An 18,601-nucleotide genomic window follows, 5' to 3' on the forward strand; every position below is an offset into this window, starting at 1 on the left:
AGAAAGATCTCGGTGAGCTATAGAAGTTTACTTAATATTTACAAAGGGAAAGTTCATATAGATTTAAGGATTTTGACGTTGTGAGCTGTGTGTAATGAGTCACGGAGCTAATCTGAGGAAATGAAGAACTGAAACATGGTGATTCAGAAGGGGAACACCAGCCACTCACTAAAAATTATATGGCATAAAGATGAATGATTTTAAATCTGTAAGTACTAAAGCATCTAATGCATGACTATCTACATGCAGCTCTGAGACACAAACTGCCAAAACAAAGTTTACGGATAAAAGAACAAAAATCACACCTTAGTGATGGCAGGTGTGGGCAGACACAGGGTGTTTAGAACAGTTCAACATATTTCCTTACTGTATATATTTATTTTCTGTATACTGAAGACTGGGAGTAATCACTCATTACAGCTACCCAGGTTCTGAGCCACAGACTTGGGAACTTAATTCAGGTTTCCAGGTTATGTACTTTTGTCACACCTGGCCATAAATTCCAGATAAGGTTGTGTATGATGTGAAATTAAAAACTATGAAGATTTCTTTGGACTGCAAAATGTTGTAGTTTTGCTAAGATGGCTTACAACTACAATTGCTATGATAGCGTTAAGACGTCGCAATTGTAGTAGTCAGTTTACAATTGATAACTTCAAGATAAACTTAATCTTAAAACTAGAATTAATTTTCTGGTTACATAATTGTATCTAGTACAAAGTTACCGAATGGAAATGATTCATAATTGCATCTGGAGTCACTCATAAGAATGGGTTCACTTTTGAGACCTCATAAAGGATAAAAATGATCAGTCTTTGAACGTAAAAAATTGGATAATTTCATAAAGCAGCTTTACAGAAATATATAAATTTAGAAATCACACTGAATTGTTCTGCAGAAGTTGAAGGTTTAACTTAGAACTCCTGGCTCATCTGTAACACTAGTGAAAAATGTGCCGGCAAGCCGTACGGTTAAAAGAGGAACACTGGTGTGAGCCCATAGCCAAGCAGAAATGTGAAAACCTTGCACAGCCTCTGTTTCAAGACAAAACTATTAAGACTACCAAAGAGGATGACTACTTTTCGAGACTAGGCTATTGAGCTGAAAACAAATTCAAAGCTGTTCTGTCACACATTCATTAATCATGAATTAAACATACAACTGCATAAGCAGTAGCTTAACTATAGGTTAACACATTCACTCGTGTCAACATGCATCAACAGGATACTGTTAGGGCAGGATGCAGTATCATTGACTCACTTCCTCTCACTACATTAGATGACATCAATGCTGAATATCTGAACACATGTTAACAATTTAAAGTCAAGATGGAAAAGCCACACTAATGTAAGGATTTACAGCGAATCAAAAGGAAGCGCAGACTGTGTCTTAAATCCATCGAGCACTACAGACTGTGATTATTGTCTGACACAGGTTTTGCTTATGAGGCTCATCATTTTGTCCAACTATACCAACCTCTTCAAGCTAACAAGTTTGCCTTGCTTAAGCTAAGAGAGATGAGGTTTATTAACTTCAAAGACTGCTATTTACTAAAATAAAAAGAAAATTAAAGCCAAAGCTGTAGACTTCTGAAGCACAATATGAGGTGTTGTTCTAAAAGACAACTCAACATAAAACCAGGTTGAAGCATATTTAATATTGTAGTAAAATTAACTATGAACCACACCAAACATGCAGGATATGTAGCAGCAATGACTTCCTGAAGTATTTTAATAGCAAAAATAAAAACATCATGCAAGAAATTCAGACTAGACAGCTTGATTAACCCTGCAGAAAACTACTAACTACAGTACTTTCACTAATTTCCTCAATGAAATCATCAACAATCCCTTACCTACATATTTATTCTATAGTATTTGGAACAGTCTACAGGGATTTACACCATTCTTCAAAAAGACTTCTCAGTTGGAAAGATACATGATTATATCCTTCAACAAATAAGCATAAACTGGAACCAACCCAGTGAGTAAACTGGTAAAACCGTACCAGTATAAACCAGTCTTAAATCCTCAAAACAGCTTACCAAAACAAATCCATACTAGCTCTGATCTCCTTTAAGATCCACAAATATCGAGTTGTATCACAACAAACACAGATCAGAAAGCATGGATTTGCCATCACAACCCACAATCCTACTCCTGACAAATCTCTCTGATTAAACAAAGTATTAAACACATCCTAAAATCCCTGCACAGTGTGCATGACTAACTATGGCAACATGAGCAAGCATGAGCTAGCATGAGCTATCTATCTATAGAAATATCTGTTTCCATCTAGTACAACTGATGACCAGATCGAATCAACAGATGACAAAATTCAGGAAGTTAAGTGTGCACTATGTATTAATAGCACCAATCTGCACAATATACCTGCAATGGTGTGAAAAAAACATTTATTTATTTAAGAAAAAAAAAAGAAAAAAACATTACCCACATACAAAAAATGACATCTGCTGAAATACAAATTAGAAAACTACTAATTAGAAAGAAATGCCTGAACATGTGATTTACTTGTCCTTGATGGACAGGGAAGTGAGTTGTCCACTTCAAAAAGAACATTTTTGCATTCTGTTAGCTAAACTAAATGCTTGTTCTCCGCAATCTGTAAAAATAGAAACATGACCTAGCTGTATAGTGAAATAAACTTTTCTGCAAAAAAAGTTTTCTGCTATTTCTATAAATCCTGTTTCATGTGCAAAGCCAGACCATACAAAAGCTAATATAATAAAAGAAGAGATGGTTTAAAGCATGGATATTCATAAGATATATAAAAGCAACATAAAAGAAAAATTATGTTTAACTATAGTTAAGGATTTGGAACAGCCTCACGGACAAGAGAGACCTTAACGATCGCCGAGGTTACTTTCCTTCTGCTTAACTTCTAATTTTTCTTTGTCAACTGCAAACCTACAATCAGATAAAAAAAAAAAAAGAAACCTATGAACAGCCTCAAAGATGTACAATTTCAATAAGCTGACAAGTAACAATGAAAAGGTTGCACATCAGTGTTTATAATTAATTCATAATTTCTGAGATGTGTTATAGATTGTGTTTAAAATATTTTTTTTTAGATTTTTTTTTTATCTACTACACACAGATATAGATTCGAATAGGAATTAACCGATAAAGTTTTTATTCAAACTGTAATTAATTAAACAATACAATAAGTGTACACTATTGTGGAAGCAGGTGATTCGAAAAATTATTTTCAGATTAAAACGATAAGTCGCTGAAAAAATTACAGACTATGATTCCTGATTAGTATGCATGTTCCCACTAAACATGTTTATTTAGAAATATAGAAATCTCTTGGTTCTGTCAACATTCTAAGCATTGCTTTAAGAAATGCTCTTATTTGGGATGACTCATTTGGCAGAAGTCATACATCATGTGGCTGGCAGCATGACTCATTCAGAACAGAGGATCACTGGCGCAAACTGCTGACCTGCCATTATCATCCAGCAGGAGCCTTATATTAGTACTGATCACTATCCAAGCTTATAACACTTCAAAAAAGAATGACAAGCTACAGTTTTTAAAACTGTGTATCTTATTTCTTTCCAATTCCATTATGAAACTGATTATTCAATTCAATTTTATTTCTAGATCATATTTAACAATGGACATTACCAAACATCTTCACAAAAATATCTTAGGGCCTTTTTACACCTGGTCACTTCATGCGTTTTCTCTGATCCGATAGCCATCTGATTTGTTAAAACTGTTCCATTTACACTAGGCCACATAAATTGGCGAATCGGATATTAATCCGATCTTTCTACTCCCGCCCAAAATGCAAATATATTTTACCTCATTTCCGGGGTAATTGAAATGGAACACGCTTTGGTGTAGGCGGTTTTCAAAATGCAATCAAAAAGAAGACGAAAAAACTTGTTTTGCTACAAAAAACAGCATTTACTGTTTGCTGCATTTTTGCTGGCAGCAGCAGTGCATTTTGAGACCCAACGAGACACCTGGGTGAAAGATCACTTGCGAGTGACGTACTTCCGTTTGGGAGGAGTATAGCGCTGATGTATGTGGCTTGAACAACAACATTCATTTGAAACTGTCCAGTTTCATCTGAAATGCATCCCAGACCACCTCCTGAAGTGGTTTGAACGATCGGATTTATATCAGTCTCAAAAACGTTTCGGAGGGCATTTAGACCTGGATTTTTACCATCGGATAGCTATCCGATCACAGAAAACGCATGAAGTGACCAGGTATAAAAAGCCCCTAAATCAGAAAATGACTACACTACCAATGCATTTAAGATTTGTTAAACACAAAACGGTTTCTATTACCACTTGATTCTATAATGCATACCAGAAACTGCTGCTGTGACCCAGTCCACAACAAACTCTTGTAATGGCTTTGTTACATGCCAGCAGACTTGCCAGTAAAAACATGGGAGTAAAGCACACCAGGCAGCTATCCAACCTGACACCACAGGAGTCTGAGAACATCCAGGTGCATGTGGGATGTACTTAGGACAACACAGCAAAGGTGCCAAAATTATATGAATAGTATTACCAAAAAAACTAATTTAAAAAAGTAAAAATGTAGCATCATATTTGCTATCAAAAGAATCAATCAATCTGATCAGCTGGTCTACATATATATAATCTACAAACAATAATTCATGAATATTCTGAGTCTATGTACATGAAGCATACTGTAGCCCGCTCATAATACCACATAATTTGGTAATAATTCTAGAAAGAAAATGTACACACTCAGCTGTTTACTTATCAACTCAATACAAAAAAAAAATGTATACAAGTATGTTAAGAGAAACAACAAAATAAAACCCCAAGTGGCACTGCAGAGCTGAAACTCACCCTAGCAGAGGAAACTTTACCTTTTGTGACAATTTGGTAAAGTCGGTAGGTAGGTCTATAATGTTTTTTTTTTTTTAAGTTTCAATGTGAAAAAAGTAAGATTTTGGTGATGGTGATTACGTAGGTATGACTTTAAACAAATTAGCATATCGTGACATCACTGACTGGGTCTTCAACCCGTGCCTTCGGGCGCATCATTGCAAACCTTTTTTTGATGCTGGGCACAGTTGTTCCAAAAGTTTGTGCCAAGTTAAAGCGGTGTCGAGCTGTTTTAATAAATTTTTTAGATGTATTATGGTGCCCAAACCCGTATGACTTTGAACAGTGACCGCGAACATTTTGTTTACTGCAGCCACAGTCATCATTACCAAGCGCGAACCATTGACTCTGACAGTGAATGAGAGAATGAGACGAAGCAAATGTACAGGCCATAGTGTGACATCCGTTAACCAATAGTGTAAACATAGATGACGTCACAGGTTTTTATTTAAAAGAAAGAACGTAGCCTTCGTTTGTATGTAGGCCTAGGCAATTTATATATTTACAATACTTACTAAGATATAATTAATATTATTTTATTGCTTTTGTATTAGTTGTTTGAAGAGGAAAAAAAATGGTCAGCCTTAACGCAAATTTACAACCGGCAAGTCAGTCGGACTTAAAGCAAAAAAAAAAAAAAAATTGAGTCTATCCCAAATCAACAGGGTCAGTCGTGTTATGGCAAACAAGAATATTTTTAAGGATGGCTTTAGTTTCTTTTGTTTTCAGTTTTTAGCACTAACAATGCTAAGTGACTAAGCGTTCCTAAACATTACGTGGTTAACCAATGGGTTTACAATGAGGTGTGAAATTATTTTACAAGCTATTTAATACATAAATGTAAATTTTATTTATTTTAATCATTTTAAAATTAAAATCAGGATATTTATGAGCTAAATGGCAAGCTTTTACTCATATAAAGTAAATAAATAAAATAAAATAAAAAAATAAAATCACAAAGGCCAAAGACACGATTCTCATCAGAGATCGCCTTCTACCTGGACTGATGTATGAGTCATCAGCTTGTTCCAAGCCTGCAGAATCCCCACAGTGCGAACTGCAATGGCTGAATATTAAAATAAATAACTACATTAAAAAAAAGTAATGCCTTAAAGGCTACATTAAAGGCTATAACTACGATCATATTCATGTGTCTGTATTTGAGTAAAACAGAATGGGCTTCTTCGATGTAATTTCTTAGATAAAATGTTACATAGCATTAAAGCAACTAATAGTAATTTACACTGTACCGAGTTAAGTTCAATAATTCTGCAGTCAAATTTTAACTGCCAACAAAGAAAAAAAAAAAAAAACAGAAGAACTGGCACAATACACAGTAAAAATGAAAATGTTCCTCCAGGACCGTCATGTTACAAAAAAACACAGAACTACATGAGATATCACAGAACTAAGTACACTACACAGTACTACATATGATGCAAGTGTATAAATATATGCAAACAGTGCAAGAAAAACAAGGTATCAGCCAGTTATCAGTTCTGTGATGAATAAAGTGTGATAGTAAAATATAGTACAACATGTAATAGTATATGTCCATACTCAGAGGCAGGTTATTGGCTATCCACCAGGGTGTTAGCTGTTACACCTAATCTCCGGAGACGGACATGTCATTCTTGCTGATGAGACCCACCACGGTTGTCAAATTTGACACGACAGTTGTCAACGGATTTGATATATATTTCACAATGAGTCTCCCAAAGACCTTCATGATGATAAGCATGGGAGGATGATCATTGAGACAGGACACTGAAGACTACTTCAGCATGGGGACAATACTGTACTGTTCTTGAAGGGATGTTCCAGCTGCTCAGAGAAATGTTGAAAATGTCAATGAAAACATTCAATGCACATTCATGCACATCCCCACAGCATCCTGAGTTAAGAGTGCTATATAGTCCAGGAACCTGCATTGCTGCATAAGCCTGCAAAGTGTTCTTAGAGCCACATTCTCTGATTACAGAGTCTCTGATCAGCAGCATTACAGTCATCCACAGCTTCCGACTGGAGCATGTATTGGTGGTCTTGGAGACAGTCATGTCATCAGTGTACACACTGTAGCCAGTCACTGATACCATGTGCTCCTTCAAGTTGGTGGAGTGACCATCAGTTGCAGCCTCCCTGAAAATGTGCCGGTAAGTGTCCTCAAAACAGCCCGGTAGGGCACAGATGGCTCCTTCTTGCAAGATTTTAACCTGCTGTAAAACTAGTTTAGAGCATCTGACAGGCACACAGTAAACACAGACCACTACCACAATCCTTATTTTACTGAAGCCAGTCTAGCTGAATGGCAGTATCTAGAACTCGCTGAGGCACATCTCAGTGAAAAAGAGAGAGCTGTCTCTCAACATAGTCTGCTGAAGTCCGATGTAATCCAGGTTATTGCCAGGGAGCAGACAGTGGAGAGCAGGATAGAGGAGAAAATCTGACTTGTTTTGTGACTAGCAGAGACTCCCACACTCTTGCTGCACTTCCATGTACTAGAACACTGCTTTAGAAGACCCCTCCCCTGAACACCAGCATCAGACAACACTGTGGACTGGCAGCCTGGTCACCGCTGCAAGCAGAGGTCACATAGCTTCTCCAGCACATCATCATATAGGTAGGCTGTTGCACAATTTCTGTACTGTACCATTGTCTGGTGATTAAATGAATTCTGTACTGTACCATTGTCTGGTGAATAAATGAAAATGTTGGGCTAAAGACATAAACAGCCCAGTTTTATTTCTGGCTGTATGTACATACTACATAGTACTGCTGCAACATCTGCCATTAAGAGGTGTACCTGGCCTGCAGAAATATATAGGTGGGTGGTATGTGTCGAAGTAACACCCACATGAATGTCTGGTCTTGAAGTTCCCAAACAGAACATAGCCTAGAGCAGCATACTGCCTCAGATGACTTTCGTCTTCTTCCGCAGGTAAGCAACACATGCAGATCCGACCACAAATAATGAACATATGAAATTTTAAGTCATTCATCAGACCAGGCTACAGTCTACTACTATTATATGGTCCAGATCTTAGGCTCACATGCCAGTTCATTGTTGTAGAGATAGCATTCTGACCAGTCTGCAGCCCCATACACAAAAAGCTGTAATGCACTGTGTTCTGCACTGAGTTCTGATTTTGAAATATCAAGTTCAAATGAATATAAAATTTTACACAATTTATTCAGAAAAAAAAAAAAAAAAAAAAACTACCACAATACAAACATTATTTGCCATCTATTGTATACTTCCCCACACTGCTTTTTAGATTGTAACTATCAGGTTTAGGTTTTAATTGTCAGCTCAAGGCAGCACTGCTGCTTGCTGATATTTTCCATTTTCGGATCATAAGCTTAATTTATTGATGGGTAAAAAGGGCTTTCAAAACTTTTAGGGCACCCACATCTGGATCATACACAACAAAATTAAAAGCTGTCTAATGCACTTAGGCTGTACATTAATATTTGTATAGGCAAATTATAGCTCAAATTCATATTCATAGCATGTTCACAAAAGGACGTTTGAATATCGGATTAAAAAGTGACAGCCCTACCGGACACCTTCTTCTACTAGCCAGCATTAAATTTTTAATCAATTTGTGCTACAGAGAAACTAGTGTGAGATGAGACCAGACAAGCCATCGTTGTCAAGTCAAGTAGCTTGTCATTTTGAAATAAAACATTTCTCCAAGACCATGGGGCTAAGGATTAAACGTGCACCAATGAGTCTTAGGAGAACTTGACCGTGTCACTGGTTAAAGCAACTGTCATTCTTTGTACCAATTTTGATAGTTACTGATCACTGCATACCAGCAACATGGCACAAGACTGGAAGATGCTCTGACCCAAACTTATAGACATCACATTGTCTTGTCAATGTCACTTAGATCCTTATACTTGCCAATTTTTCAAAACACATCAGCTTAGGCAGAAAGCAAGTCAGTTCTCTAATAAATCCAGATACCATAGTCAAAGTTAAACTTTTGCTCTCAGTGGATTTTATATGAAAGCTATAGCTATGTAAATGCACAGCAAGTAAAAAGGGTACAATGCAGTCAGCAGGATCAGCAGCTACTGTATGTGACCATGAAAATAGTCCACTACCACCATAAATCAAGACAGGAAAGAGACAATATTAGGGCTGGGCGATATGGCTGAAAACTGTCTCACGATATCAGTGTTTCATATCGATCGATATCGATAATTATTGATATTTTTTTATGACCCATTTAAAATAATGACCAGGAGAAAAATATATTACATTTAAACATTTTTATTTTAAACTTAACCTTCCTCTGATCATAATCCCCTCAGTTAAGACAGAAATGTCAACAACCATGTGGAATACTCAAATAATTAAAATGTAAACATAAGTCTAAAGTCACAATGAACACTCAACGAGTATCTCTTAATATTTAAGGTGCAAAATGAAAGAAAATGCAAAGAAATGCTTAATAAAGTGTAATAAAATAGTGCAAAGTGTTAAATATAAATAGAGAAACACGAGAATTTAGTGCGAGTTTAGTGCTAGGAAGTTCACTAGCTGTTCACCTTCTGGTGAATAAAGTGTTTTAAAATATGTGCAGTGTTTTGTAAACATAAATAAAACTGAGATACATCTGTAATACAGTATAAAAAACAAACCTGATACAGTACAGTAACTTTTGGAATATAAAATCTGCAGAAATAGGAAAAATTAACTGACTTATTCTTTTATTTACATTTACAGCATTTGGCAGACGCGCTTATCCAGAGCGACATACATAAGGGCTTAAAATTCTAGCATTGAATACATTAATGCTGGCTCACTAGTGCTGGTTACATACTTAAGATACAGTACCATGAGTTTAAACCATAAGTTTAAACCATGAGTTACAATTTCCTCGCTCGCTGCAGCTCATTTTCTGCTTATCAGTCGCCAGTTACTGAAGAGGAATCCAGCAGACCAGCACGAGACAAAGATATGGCGCAACCAAACTGATACTGTTACATTATTGGCTGTTAGCGTGTCACTCCCTACGTTGCTAGGTTACCAGAGAGTGAGTGCCTTTGTCGGAAGAAAACAGGTTGCGAAGCAAGTTTGGTTGCATTAACAAAGAATAAAATGTCCGATCAAGAACGGTAATAAAAATTACATTTCCTTTTTTTCCTCAATAAAATAAAATTAAAATAAAAAAAATCGAACGTTTTATCGAACACATTTTTTATTGATATCGATCACGTGTCTATCGCGATACACAGCGTTATTGTTTTATCGCCCAGCCCTAGACAATATCAAATGCATTTTAAAAATAGCAGTCTAAATGCCTGCACGTTCTGGAGCAAGATTTTCCAGGGAACAGGTCTGCTCATAATCTGTCATTAGAGTAGCACATCAGAGCTCATAGGCTTGGAAGAGAACAACAAACAAGCACAAGGAGTCACATTTAGTTTTAATTTGACAGATTACAAACACCTCAGCTGTTAGTCCTTCAGTACAGTTTAGTCTCACAAAAACACTACAGATTTCATGATTTCCATTTATGTTTAACTGACAAGTGGGACCAAATATTTGGAGAACGTGTGTACACTGTACATTAATAATGCAACTAACAACTATTTAGATAATACATGAATAGACTGATGTTACCGATTAGTTGGATTAAATTAGATAGTTTTAAAATATACATTTTCTTTTACATTTCCTTTTCAGGTACATCACAGAATCTTAATTAGGCTTACTTAAAAAACAGATGGATTACTGTAATCCCAAATTACTGACATTTATCAGATAATTTGTCACAGCATGAGAATATTATCAAGTGCTTATGTCAATTAATGAGACACCTACGGTAACTTTTTACTGATTCTGCATATTAGTTTAATGTCATAGGTATGTCTTATCTGCAATGTAAGCCAACATTTTATACATTTTGGGCAAGACAATTCGAGATAAATACAAGAAAAAAAATACGGGCAAGACCATATTCAGTCATTTTCAGCCCATCAATTTGTCAAAAAAACTAAGTAGCATAAGAATTTTTTTCTCTGATATGGCAGGAAAGATCCATATGCATGACTATAAATGTGCAACAGAGCTAGAAACCTAGACAAGCCAGAAACACTCCACGTGGTAGTTAATAAATATGATTCAGTAGCAGTTACATAGGAGTCTTACATTCCCACAAACAGATTACAACCTTAAACAATAGGATTCCTTGGGTGATAAGTATGCTGGTATTGTCAATTCAAATGAGTCACAGACTCGTATTTATCTGCTTTATCATTCTTGATATAAAACTCTCTGGCACTGTTAAAAGACTTAAAAAAGTAGGTCACTGAGTCTCCTGTGACTCACTAACACTGGCAAGAACCCAAATAAAGCAGGTAACGGAAAGGCAAGAGGTTTACAAACTACAACTCGCTAAGAAAGGGAAATAGCTCAATTATATTTATATTTTATTTATAAAAAAATATATACATTTTCTTTAATTTAGATATCTCTAAGAAAAAATTAAAATACTAAGCACTTTAATGCATGTAAATCAACCTCTTTCTGTTTTCTATCCAAATTACTCACTGTATTACATTTTTTCAGCAGGGTTTTTTGTTTTCTTTCTGAGCAGGTAAAAGCTCGTTCAAAGATCTAACCTCCCTTTCCATGTGCAGACTCTGGCAACATAACCGCAAAGGGCTGGGATTCCAACCGGTCTATTTACAATGGATGACTCAGCCAGTCCACCCCGGTGTCAGACACCAAGGCATCTGCCATTCTGAAGTTCCATTGATCAACATGTCTCCTAACCATTTACCAATGCAGTATTGCTTTCTTAATACCATCATAGGCCACTTGAATTGACCAACTCTTTATAGCAGCAGAACTGGATGGGATGAGTCAACCCATCCCCCATTCAGCAGGCATGCAGGCAGCAGGGCTCAGTCCAAAGGAAATATGACTCATTTTACTAACATGAGGCATTCACCAGAAACCTCCACAGACCGAGTGACTGTTAAAGAGCCGCCTATGAATGCTTTTTTTATGTTGTTGTTTTTTAATATAGAGATGGGTAGGGTGATGGAGCAAGACAGAGAGAGTCACCTTGCTGGGGAGGGTAAAAGAGTCTTCAGCACTCAGTTTCAGTTAAGACTTTCTAGTGATATGCTTCTCCAGTTCTGCAGAGTGCATTCTTGGCTGCATTCTGGGGTTTTATGAATCACACTCACAGAAAAGCCCACAAGAAGAAACGTTTAGAACTATTCAACAAGCAATAAAATGAACAAAGCTGTTTAAATGTGAAATAGATGCTACAAAGTGTGTAGGAAACACTAAGCATCTAAAGTAACCGTGCTCCGCTACACTTCCGGTTTACATATTAAATGCAAAATTTAAAGAGAAAAAAAAAGTTTGCTCGTGTGGAATAACAACAAAACCAATGTCAATCCTATCCAGTCCCTTATCATTGATTATTTCTATGAACTAAAAGTACAAATTGTAAACTGGAACATATCTGCATGCTTTAGTATTTTAGAACAGAGGATACATAAATGTGCAAACAACTATAACATATGCGTACACACAAAATACATTTAGCCATAGCTGACTTTCCATAATCCATTAAAGATAAGTGTCTATAACTTCAATTGATTTATGCAACGGACCAAAATGCAGCAATTTATTGTAAATTGTGCAAGGGCAAATATAGTCTATAAACCAAATTAAAAGGTATTTGGGGTGGGCCTTAAAATGTAAAAAATTGTGATGTCAGCTTAATTTACATGGCAGTATTATATAGTACAGTTAAAAGTAGTAGTCTGAGGTTTGGCCATCAGATAGCTATAAAATAAGAAACTGGTGAAAGCCAGGGATTCTTAAAACTTGTTTCTGAAATGATAGTAAAAATTAACAAAAACAAATCATTTATTTGTTCCAATGAAAAAATATTCAATGCTGAGTTTGATGCACATGGTTTGGATTTTTTTTTTTTTTTGCTTGATGAAATAAGCTTATTGTACACAGACTATGGGATTAATATAAGCATTTATTAAAGCATGCTAGTTAACACAAATTCCACTAGAATAGTGCATAGCTGCTTCCCAAATAAACACAGAGTAAAAACAGACTAAGAAAGACAGGCTGTTATAGAGAACAATTCTGCTATTAAGCTTAGTCAAAGCACAAACACAACAGGATTTATAAAGTTGTGATCAGCCCCCACAAGTTGCCACATTTAGAACAATAAAACACTGTCATTAAAACTGCTCAGATCAACACCTGCATAGTCTCAGTTTTTGTATGTGTGATATTTTCTGAGCAATAAAATCAATTAGGTAAAATTAGGTTAGTTCTTTAAGGGCTATGTACCTGAACATCTTGAAGAACTTAACCCCAAGATAATGGCCCCCCTTCAGGCAATGCACAGTTTAAAATATATATCTTTACATATTTTTGTCCCTAATCAATATTGCTCATTTTCATAATGTTTGCCATTTTTATTCTGGTCATCGTAGAAACGGCACAGCTTGATAATACCTGAACCTTTAGACGTTATCACCATTTGGGTGTCTTTTCAACTGGTTAACATAATGAAATTATTAAAAGGCTTCAGAAAATCCACAGAAATACACAGATGGCAAGTCTCTACATAACAGAAGCACAAGTCTCTGGCTAAAAGAACAGTGTACAAAGCATATTTATTTGTTATTTCACCTGACAGTGGAGGACTAACTGACAAAACTGCTAACAGATGTATTACAGCATCGGAAAATTAGCAGTTTAAAACTGAAACTAACACAAATATTACATAAAATACCAAACACTAAATTGGAAAATGTCTCCTCCCACACTGGCTTGATCCTCTTAGCTAACTATGAATATTGCACAGTGAAAAGTCAAAGTCAAAGAAATTCCAGTTGTCAAAACAAGCCAAAGACAGTGTAATTCGGTGTATCCCCACAGCATTCTGGGAAAGTTTGTGGTAAAATGTGTTATGCCTAATCAAAGTGGTAATGTGGTAAAGCAAAAGTGGCAGAGCATGCTTTATTCGAAACCACACAGAGAGAAACTTCAGAAGGATCAAGGCTTTCACAATACCACCATTTTGACTTTTCGTGTAGAATAGTACACTAAACAAGCTAAATTAATCACAATTTGTTTATAATCACCATTGCAGTCATTCTGTCATTGCAGTCATTCTGATTGATAGCACAAGGTTTTTCCATTTTTATGAATAATGCTGTGAAATTCTGTGAATAAATCATGACTCAAGCAGCAAGTTGCTGTCCGCCACCCAAGTCCCCCCCCCCCCAAAATGTACATGTTGTTAATTATTGGGGTGGGTTACATGACACACCCACATATTTCAATTTGCCTTTAGGAAAAGCATGTTACAGTAGTGACATTGTCATATTAAAATCTAAAGTATCAAACATTATAGATCTAAATCTTTTAGAGTAGTTATATAGGAAAGAAATCAACCTTTCTGTACCTCATGCAACAAGGATTAAGACAATAAGCAAGTATAACAAACAAAACTATACTATGCAGACTGAACACTTTAATGCTTGTGTTTAAACTTGTTCTAGGGAGAAATCATGCCTCGAGGTAGCTTTAATTGAATATTTGAATATTCAAACTGCCATGCTATTTATCTTTGTGAGTACATGGGTATTTAAAGAAAAAAAAAGATACATTTGTCATGATGCATTAAGCTGCGTCATGATCAAATTTGGTTTTAAAATGTGTCGTGTAATAGAAAAAATATATACGTGCAAAAAAGCCATTATATACTAAAGCTTCATTAGCATTATTCATACAGGATGAACAGTAATATAGCACACCAAATAGAGTTTCAGACAGCAGGGGAATAACTGGGTGTGTAAACACATCTGACTGGTTTAAGGGGGAGGTTTGGTTTTGTTGTCTTGTTTGTTTTTTGTTTTGTTTATAAAGAGAACACTCCTAAAAAAAATAATTAACTAATGAAGACAAACAGCATGAACAAACAATTTATGGCTCTAAAGCAATAGAGTTGTAAGCTTTTTAAACATTCAACAGCGATTCTAACTGTCTGAGTAGCTGATAATCATCATCACACAACCAAGGTGTTGTCATGTACCAAATAATTGTCATTTTAAGGCTAGCTAACCAATAAAAAAAATTTTAAATAAAAAAATAAAAACACTCAACATCAGATTTATTTTCATAGAATTTAGATGTACAATGTTTTGAAAGATGATCCATCCATGCAAGCAAAATACTGTTCCAGCAGGACACAACTCTGGTACTTAGTTATTTCTAGATACTGTTATGACTTGCATTCAGTTAGTGTTATTAGAAAAATACATCTTAAAAATGAAGGTCACTTCAAAGATGATGTATTTAATCCAGGTGTCTCAAATGTGTTACTGAGTAGCTCGCTTAAAAGGTTCATAGAATATGTACAAAACTGATCAAATTAAACGAACTCAGTAAACCTGCTAAAATTTCATCTCAGTCAAATTCACAGACGTCCCACTTTCTGTTGTTCTACCGAAACAAACTAAACTTTTCCGTGCATGCATGCTCATCACACAGTTTAATTCAGCCATGCACACAGTTTAATATAATCGATTTTACACACAGCTAGCACCAAGACCGTAGATTTTAAAAACTATAAGAACAAAATGAAGTAGGTTGAATAAAGGATAATGAACACACACGTGGCAGATAATTCTGGACAGTTACCTCGACTCGACAATTAACAAGATTCTTATGTGAATTTAAAATTGATTATTGCAAAATCTGACACAAAAATAGCTTATTCAGCTGGTTTGATTTATGGAAATATGCTATGTAAATAAATGTTACTAATAACACTAGTAACTTTTGGTGACCTTAATTATATCAAAGATCTCAGAGGAAACATAGTTGGAGACCCCTGATTGACACTAAGAGGACACAGCTTGTGTAACTGTTTCATAGAACAGCTTAAAATAATTACAACTGCTTTAACAACCTGCTAAATATAAAACCATTGTGAAGCCAATCTCTGTATACCAAAATCTCTAAACTTGTTTTTTGATTTAATTTGTTGTTCTATTTATGCTACAAAATGTACAAGAATAATCATAATGTACCGACAGTGTATTTATATGGTATGTCCCATGGCATTTTTTAATTTTAGGCTAGTAGCCACAAGATGAGACACAGTGGTTTACCTTTAAGTCTAACTGCATTATTATTGGACAAAACAAACTGTACCTTGAGGAGGATGGCACTCCATAGTGATCTACACATGAAGCATCAATAATTTTCAAGATGGATTAGACAGACAAAAGGTTAGAAAAAAAGGCTCAATATTAACACCAGGTTAGGATAAAGTTTAAGAAGTTCTGGCACAGTCCAAAGTTTTCAGTATACTGAAAGACTGGTGGAGTTATGGCAATGTATTTCAGCATTAATAAAAAATGAAAGTATAGTGCTTCAGTGGATGTGTACTCCCTTCCCGAGGGGAGGACAGTGAAATTCTCTAAACCGATGCTGCACTCCAACATTCATCCATATCTGGTGAGGGGCTCTTTAAAAATTCATTAATTTACAGCAAAAAATAGATTAAAGCACCCAGCTGAGCAAACCTAAAAATTTGGCTTCTGAATATCATTAATAATAAAAGCAGCCTGAAGGCTTGGGGGACTTTGCCTGAAGAATCCTTACTGGTTTGGTATCACTTACATCACCTTGGGAAAAATGTATTTTTAATCGTTACAAAAACAATAATTTAAAACATCATTTATGACTAGTTGCAAAATGAAATTAAAAAAAAAAAAAAAAAAAAAAAAAGACTTTCACCTCTATGAACCATTACTGCATCTGCAGAAGCAGAGCAGTTGCAGTAAATACTCAGATTTAATAAAGTCCACATCAGTGTGATTATCACATGCAATCTTTGACAGAGGTTTAAATACTTGAATGCACAGTATGCTTACATACTAGCTTACAGTATGACTGCAAAAAGGATTCAAACTGGAACTAGGAAAGCATTTCCAGATAAATACGTTCATAGCTTTTCTGCATTCCAGTGATGCACAGCATTGCTAATGAAGAGCGAGCTATTCCAGTCTCCTCTGTCTTTAAACAGGAAGCTGCAACTTAATGTAAAACATAGAGCAAAAGTTCCCACTTAGCCACATACAGCAAACATCTTTGCCACATTTACAAATTGTTTTATAGCTTGGGATAATTTCTTTTTATATTCCTAATAACTTAGTATAAGGCATGAAGGTGAGATGTTAGCTTAAAATGTTAATTTTATAACAGTCTAAAAATATGACATATGATGGGAGTTTAATCAATCATTTAAAAACGCACAAACCAGAAGTTAACGTTAAGGGAATTGCTTTTATTTGGTAAAAGAACTTGTTTTATAAAGGAAACTTTCGTATTAACCTTGATCTTTAAGAACAAAACTTCAACATTCTTAGTATTTATCACATCTTTAAAGGATGAAATAAAGCTGCAAAGAAAATTGGCACATTGAGGAAGGATTAAATCCATATTTTGTCAAATTCAAATGTTAAAGATTTTTACTGCCAATAAACTGGTAAATCCTAACAACCTTACTCTGTAGTAAAAGGGTAATGTCTGTTTGTCCACAGGTCTAATAATGGTAAAAAGCACCAGAAACCTGCCAGTTCAATATCTCCTCAATATGTGCTGAGTACGTACTGCAGCTTTTACAATCTAACTGCAATTTTTCCAGGTTTCTTTTTCTTAAAAAAAAAAAAAAAAAAAAAAAAAAAAAAAAAAAAAAAAACCCTGCTCATATGTTGTATTTACCCAGTTATTACTGGTGTGTCACATTAGATATGCTGTATGATCAGTTAGACTTTCTTGACTGGTGATAGGACTTTAGTAAACCTATCTTTATTATATCAAAGATTTTTTGTTTATTTATTTATTTATTTTTGAAAATTGATTTTCTATCAAGAAGATGCATTTTATATTAGCATGCCCAGGATCAGTGTTTTGCAACCAAATTGATTAACCCCCACCCCTGCGTGTTACCCAGCAGCACAGGGATGTGTCTCTGAACACCCGTCAATCATTTTGAGTGTGGTACTGAGTGGAAAAGCAAAAACAGTGAAGTCAGTTGTGTACTAATGAGAAAAATGGGTAGTATATTTTAAAAAACGCAGTCGGAAAATGTAGCTATTAGCTTTGATGAACTTTGTTGGAATTATTCCCAAAATCAACAATGAACTAAAGAATTTGATCCTGAGAAATATTACATTGCAGTTATAAGTAAATGCACAATAATAATTAAAGAGTAAGAGTATTTTATTCAATCGTAGCAGTCAGTGACCACAATAATCAATTAATTAAGCATTAAACATTATTGATTAATGTTTTAGTGCAAGAAGCATCACAAGAGAAGTAGGCAGCAACAGAATCACAGTATATTACTGGCCCATATTGTGAAGCCCTAGATTATAAATCATGTTTTATTTATCCAAGAATGTAACTGCAGCTCTAGTGAAATTCTCAACTTTATATACAACAAAGTAAAAACCTGAATAAAGAATGCCACTTCATTGTTTCAAAACTACACTTGTGGAAAGCAGACAAGTGACATTCAAGTATACTGAAAAGTGTTTTCATCTAGTCTGAAGGCCATTTACCAACAGAGGTTTAATAAATATCTCAGGGACATCAATATTCAAATAACAGCTTTAACAAAG

The 18,601-nt window shown here is 35.2% G+C and overlaps 1 protein-coding gene across 3 annotated transcripts in view; it reads right to left on the reverse strand.

Moving 5' to 3' along the window:
* Positions 1-18,601, reverse strand: part of foxj3 (forkhead box J3) — an 80,846-nt gene that overhangs the window by 58,005 nt on the left and 4,240 nt on the right. The window contains exon 2 of one of the 3 annotated variants that reach the window (XM_047807393.1): positions 2,863-2,927. The exons of the other annotated variants lie outside the window; for them this stretch is intronic. The gene's annotated coding sequence lies outside the window, so the exon portion shown is untranslated. The remainder of the gene's footprint in view (positions 1-2,862; positions 2,928-18,601) is intronic. 3 annotated transcript variants of the gene reach the window in all.

The sequence above is a fragment of the Tachysurus fulvidraco genome, chromosome 2 (genome assembly GCF_022655615.1).
Source record: "Tachysurus fulvidraco isolate hzauxx_2018 chromosome 2, HZAU_PFXX_2.0, whole genome shotgun sequence".
Classification (NCBI taxonomy): domain Eukaryota; kingdom Metazoa; phylum Chordata; class Actinopteri; order Siluriformes; family Bagridae; genus Tachysurus; species Tachysurus fulvidraco.